The 6,128-nt window shown below is 36.4% G+C and overlaps 1 non-coding gene across 1 annotated transcript; it reads left to right on the top strand.

Annotated features, from left to right (window-relative positions):
- Positions 1–1,158: 1,158 nt before the first annotated feature.
- LOC112804987 (small nucleolar RNA R71) lies at positions 1,159–1,262 on the top strand. The gene has a single exon (XR_003203602.1). It is a non-coding gene; the product is annotated as a small nucleolar RNA R71 (small nucleolar RNA).
- The last annotated feature ends 4,866 nt before the right edge of the window (positions 1,263–6,128 follow it).

Below are 6,128 nucleotides of genomic sequence, written 5' to 3'. Positions count from 1 at the left end.
CTGGATGTCTACTTTCGAACGCCGTTGAGAGCGCGCCATTTGGAATTCTATATCTCTAGAAAATCTATTTCAAGTGCAAGGAGGTCAGAATCCAACAATATCAGTAGTCCTTTTTCAGCCTGAATCAGATTTTTGCTCAGGTCCCTCAATTTCAGCCAGAAAATACCTGAAATCACAGAAAAACACACAAACTCATAGTAAAGTCCAGAAATGTGAATTTTGCATGAAAACTAATGAAAACATCCCTAAAAGTAGCTAGATCCTACTAAAAACTACCTAAAAATAATGCCAAAAAGCGTATAAATTATCCTAATGGCAGAAGGAGGTTTAAAGGAATCTCTATAGTCTCTTTGTGAGCCTCAGATTCCTCTAGGCCCTCAATAGGGAACTCCTTCTTGTCTGGGAGACGTCCCATGAGGTCTTCCTCATTAGGATTCACGTCCTCCCCTTCCTTTCTAGGTTCGGCCATTTTGATTATGTCAATGGCCTTGCACTCTCTTTTCAGATTCTCTTCAGTATTGCTTGGGAGAGTACTAGGAGGAGTTTTAGTGATTTTCTTACTCAGCTGGCCCACTTGTGCCTCCAAATTTCTAATGGAGGACCTTGTTTCACTCGTGAAACTTAAAGTGGCCTTAGATAGATCAGAGACTATATTTGCTAAGCTAGAAGAGCTCTGCTCAGAATGCTCTGTCTGATGCTGAGAAGATGATGGAAAAGGCTTGTTATTGCTAAGCCTGTTTCTTCCACCATTATTAAAGCCTTGTTGAGGCTTTTGTTGATCCTTCCATGAGAAATTTGGATGATTTCTCCATGAGAAATTATAGGTGTTCCCATAGAGTTCACCCATGTAATTTACCTCTGCCATTGCAGGGTTCTTAGGATTATAAGCTTCTTCTTCAGAAGATGCCTCTTTAGTACTGTTGGATGCATTTTGCCATCCATTCAGACTTTGAGAAATCATGTTGACTTGCTGAGTCAACATTTTGTTCTGAGCCAATATGGCATTCAGAGCATCAATTTCAAGAACTTCCTTCCTCTTGAGCTTCTGCAGGCGTTTTCTTTAGGTGAATGGATCCACCTGCAGAATAGTCCAGTGACATCTTAGAGAACTCAGATAGACCATCATAGAATATATCCAACATGGTCCACTCTGAAAGCATGTCAGAATGACACCTTTTGGTCATCTGCTTGTATCTTTCCCAAGCTTCATAGAGGGATTCACCATCTTTTTGTTTGAAGGTATGAACATCCACTCTAAGCTTGCTTAGTTTTTTAGGAGGAAAGAACTTAGCCAAGAAGGCCGTGACCAGCTTATCCCAAGAGTCCAGGCTATCTTTAGGTTGTGAGTCCAACTATGTTCTAGCTCTGTCTTTTACAGCAAAAGAGAAAAGCATGAGCCTGTTGGGATCTTCTGATGGAAGTCCATGGAACTTGCAGTTCTGTTGCATTAGAGCAACTAATTGAGGTTTCAGCTCAAAATTGTTTGCTCCAATGGCAGGGATTGAGATGCTTCTTCCATCAAACTTGGAAGTAGGTGTAGTATAATCACCAAACATCCTCCTTGCATTATTATTTTCAGCTGCCATCTCCTCTTCCTTTTCAAAAATTTTTGTAAGGTTGTCTCTAGATTGTTGTAATTTAGCTTCTCTTAGTTTCCTCTTCAGAGTCCTTTCAGGTTCAGGATCTGCTTCAACAAGAATATTCTTGTCCTTGCTCCTGCTCATATGAAAAAGAAGGGAACAGAAAATAATAATAAGGATCCTCTTTACCACAGTAGAGAGATTCCTTTATGTTAGTAGAAGAAGAAGAGAATAGAAGAAGGAAAAGAGGAAAATTCAAACTAAGAGAGGAAGAGGGAGTTCAAATTTTAAGATGAAGAGAAGTGTTAGTAAATGAATAATAAATAGAAAGAGATGAGAGAGAGAGAGAGAATTTCGAAAATTAATTTTGAAAAAAGGGTTAGTGATTTTCGAAAATTAAGATAAGAAATAAAATTAAAATTAAAATTTGAAACAATTAGTTAATTAAAAAGAATTTTGAAAAAGAGGGAGATGATTTTCGAAAATTAGAGAGAGAAAAGTAGTTAAGTGGTTTTGAAAAAGATAAGAAACAAACAAAAGGTCAATTAGTTAGTTGAGAAAGATTTGAAAATCAATTTTGAAAAGATAAGAAGTTAGAAAAGATATTTTAAAATCAAATTTTTGAAAAGATATGATTGAAAAGATATTTTGAAAAAGAATTGATTTTTTTTAATTAAAATTGATTACTTGACTAACAAGAAACTAAAAGATATCATTCTAGAATTTAAAGATTGAACCTTTCTTAACAAGAAAGTAACAAACTTCAAATTTTTGAATCAATCACATTAATTGTTAGTAAGGTTTTCGAAATTTTGAAAATAAAGATAAGAAAAGATTTTGAAAAATATTTTCAAATTTTCGAAAATCATAAAAGAAAAATGAAAAAGATTTGATTTTTGAAAAAGATTTTACAAAGATAGGATTTTTAAAATTGAAAATTTGACTTGACTTATAAGAAATAGATAAGTTTTAAAAATTTTTGACTAAGTAAACTCAAATTTTCGAAATTTTGAGAGAAATAAGGAAAAGATATTTTTTGATTTTTTGAATTTTTAATGATGAGAGAGAAAAACAACAAAAATGACTCACAACATGAAAATTATGAATCAAAACACATGATGCATGCAAGAACACTATGAATGTCAAGATGAACACCAAGAACACTTTGAAGATCAAGATGAACATCAAGACTTATTTTTGAAAAATTTTTAAGAAAAGAAAAGCATGCAAGATACCAAACTTAGAAATTTTTAATGCTTAGACATTATGAATGCAAAAATGCATATGAAAAACAACAAAAGACACAAAACAAGAAGACATAAAGATCAAACAAGAGGACTTATCAAGAACACCATGCATGAAATTTTCAAAAAATGCATAAAATTTTAAAAAATGCAATTGACACCAAACTTAAAAAATTGACTCAAGACTCAAACAAGAAACACAAAATATTTTTTATTTTTATGATTTTAAAAAATTTTTTGCATTTTTTTTTCGAAAATTATTTTTAGAAAAACGAAAATAAAGAAATAATTTTGAAAGATTTTTGAAAATTTTTTAAAAGAAAATTACCTAATCTGAGCAACAAGATGAACCGTCAGTTGTCCAAACTCGAACAATCCCCGGCAACGGCGCCAAAAACTTGGTGCACGAAATTGTGATAATCAATAATGGCGCCAAAGACTTGGAGATCTCAAACGTGAATCACACTTTGTCACAACTACGCACAACTAACCAGCAAGTGCACTGGGTCGTCCAAGTAATACCTTAGGTGAGTAAGGGTCGATCCCACGGAGATTGTTAGTATGAAGCAAGCTATGGTCATCTTATAAATCTCAGTTAGGCGGATTCAAATGGTTATAATGGTTTTCGAAAATAAAGATAAATAATGCATAAAATAGAGATAGAGATACTTATGTAAATCATTGGTGGGAATTTCAGATAAGTGTATGGAGATGCCTTGTTCCTATTGAATCTCTGCCTTTCCTACTGCCTTCATCCAATCCTTCATACTCCTTTCCATGGCAAGCTGTATGTAGGGCATCACCGTTGTCAATGGCTACTTCCCATCCTCTCAGTGAAAATGGTCCAAATGCTCTTGTCACAGCACGGCTAATAATCTGTCAGTTCTCGATCATGTCGGAAAAGAATCTATTGATTCTTTTGCGTCTGTCACTACGCCCAACAATCGCGAGTTTGAAGCTTGTCACAGTCATTTAATCCTTGAATCCTACTCGGAATACCACAGACAAGGTTTAGACTTTCCAGATTCTCAAGAATGGCCGCCAAAGGGTTCTAGCTTATACCACGAAGATTCTGATTAAGGAATCCAAGAGATACTCGCTCGTTCGTCAGTCATGCGTTCATAGGTGAGAATGATGATGAGTGTCATGGATCATCACATTCATCATGTTGAAGTGCAACGAATATCTTAGAACAAGAATAAGCTGAATTGAATAGAAAATAGTAGTAATTCCATTAAAACTTGAGGTACAGCAGAGCTCCACACCCTTAATCTATGGTGTGTAGAAACTCCACCGTTGAAAATACATAAGTGATGGTGGTCCAGGCATGGCCGAATGGCCAGCCCCCAAATGTGATCAAAGATGTAAAATCCCAGATGTTCAATACAATAGTAAAATATCCTATTTATACTAGACTAGCTACTAGGGTTTACAGAAATAAGTCTAAGTGCAAAAATCCACTTCCAGGGCCCACTTTGGTGTGTGCTTGGGCTGAGCTTGAGCTTTACACGTGCAGAGGCTTCTCTTGGAGTTAAACGCCAAGTTGTAACGTGTTTTTGGCGTTTAACTCTGGTTTGTGACATGTTTCTGGCGTTTTACTCCAGAATGCAGCATGGAACTGGCGTTGAACGCCAGTTTGCGTCATCTAAACTCGAACAAAGTATGGACCATTATATATTGCTGGAAAGCCCTGGATGTCTACTTTCCAACGCCATTGAGAGCGCGCCATTTGAATTTTTATAGCTCCAGAAAATCTATTTCGAGTGCAGGGAGGTCAGAATCCAACAGCATCAGCAGTCCTTTTTCAGCCTGAATCAGATATTTGCTCAGGTCCCTCAATTTCAGCCAAAAAATACTTGAAATCATAGAAAAACACACAAACTCATAGTAAAGTCCAGAAATGTGAATTTTGCATGAAAACTAATGAAAACATCCCTAAAAGTAGCTAGATCCTACTAAAAACTACTTAAAAATAATGCTAAAAAGCGTATAAATTATCCGCTCTTCAAAAAGTTTTTTTAAAAAGTTTTTGAAAAAAATAAGAAAAACAATTAAAAGAGAAATAAAACCTTAAATAATACCTAATCTAAACAACAAGATAGTTTGGTAGTTAGTCAAACTCGAACAATTCCCGGCAACGGCACCAAAAACTTGGTGCACAAAATTGAACTCTGCAAGTTTCGCACAGATGAATCGGTAAGTGTACCGAGTCGTCCAAGTAATACCTCAGGTGAGTGAGGGTCGAATCCCACAGAGATTGTCGGATTGAGCAAGCAATGGCTGTCTTGTAAATCTTAGTCAGGCGATTAGAAAAGATGGTTGTTTGTTTGAAAGAATAAATAAAATAATAAATATGAAATACCAAATTGATATGAAAAACAATGATAGAGATTTAGTTAAGGTTTCGGAGATACGTATTCTTTCTGGATTAATTTTTCTTACTGTCTACTTCAATAACAAATGATTCATTCAACGGCAGCCGTAAGTGATTAACTCATATCCTCTCATCAAGTTAATCTCTTTTAAACCATAGCAGTCCACCACATCCGAGCAACTCGTGTCCTCTCATCAAATTAACTCTTGGCTTCCCACTTTGACCGAAGGTGAAGACCTAAGCAATCCACTCCCCTTCGCGATCCTACTCAGAATGCCACAGACAAGGTCAGACCTTCTGGATCAGGAAATGCTGCTTCTCTGACTCTAGCCTTAACGCCACAGAGACCTCAGTAACCCACGGTTAACGGGATTTTATGTCACTAACCCTAACTTAGGAGGTTTAGTTGCTCATAGCTTATGGAAAGTAATAGTAAAACGTGCAAAAGGGCAAAGATCTCTAACAGTTGTGATCTTTGTTCTATATATAATAACCTAATAACTAAGAAGTACAAAAGTATGATAGACTAGACTAAAGGTGCGAAAGTCCACTCTTGAGCCCACTTTGGTTGAGTACTTGGACTGAGTTTGGCATTCAATCTTGAGGGATGGGCATTGAACACCCATTAGGGGGTTGATCCACGCTACCTTATGCTTCTAGGTGGGCGTTGAATGCCCCAAAGGGAGTGATTGGGCATTCAACGCTGGCTTGAATCTCCTTGGGGCGTTGAACGCCAGAAAGTGGGTAGTTTATTGGCGTTCAATGCCCAATATGGGCAGGCTCCTTCGAAGAAAAGTATAAACCATTATATATTGCTGGAAAGCTCTAGAAGTTAGCTTTCCAACGTTGTAGATAGAGATAGAGATATTGGAGAAATTCGGGGAGGCAGTTATTTACTTAGATAAGCATAAGCTGCCCCTTTTCATCGTG

This window comes from Arachis hypogaea, chromosome 5 (assembly GCF_003086295.3).
Source record: "Arachis hypogaea cultivar Tifrunner chromosome 5, arahy.Tifrunner.gnm2.J5K5, whole genome shotgun sequence".
Lineage (NCBI taxonomy): Eukaryota > Viridiplantae > Streptophyta > Magnoliopsida > Fabales > Fabaceae > Arachis > Arachis hypogaea.
Note: the sequence above shows the minus strand (reverse complement) of the source record. Positions and strands in the feature narration are given on the sequence as shown.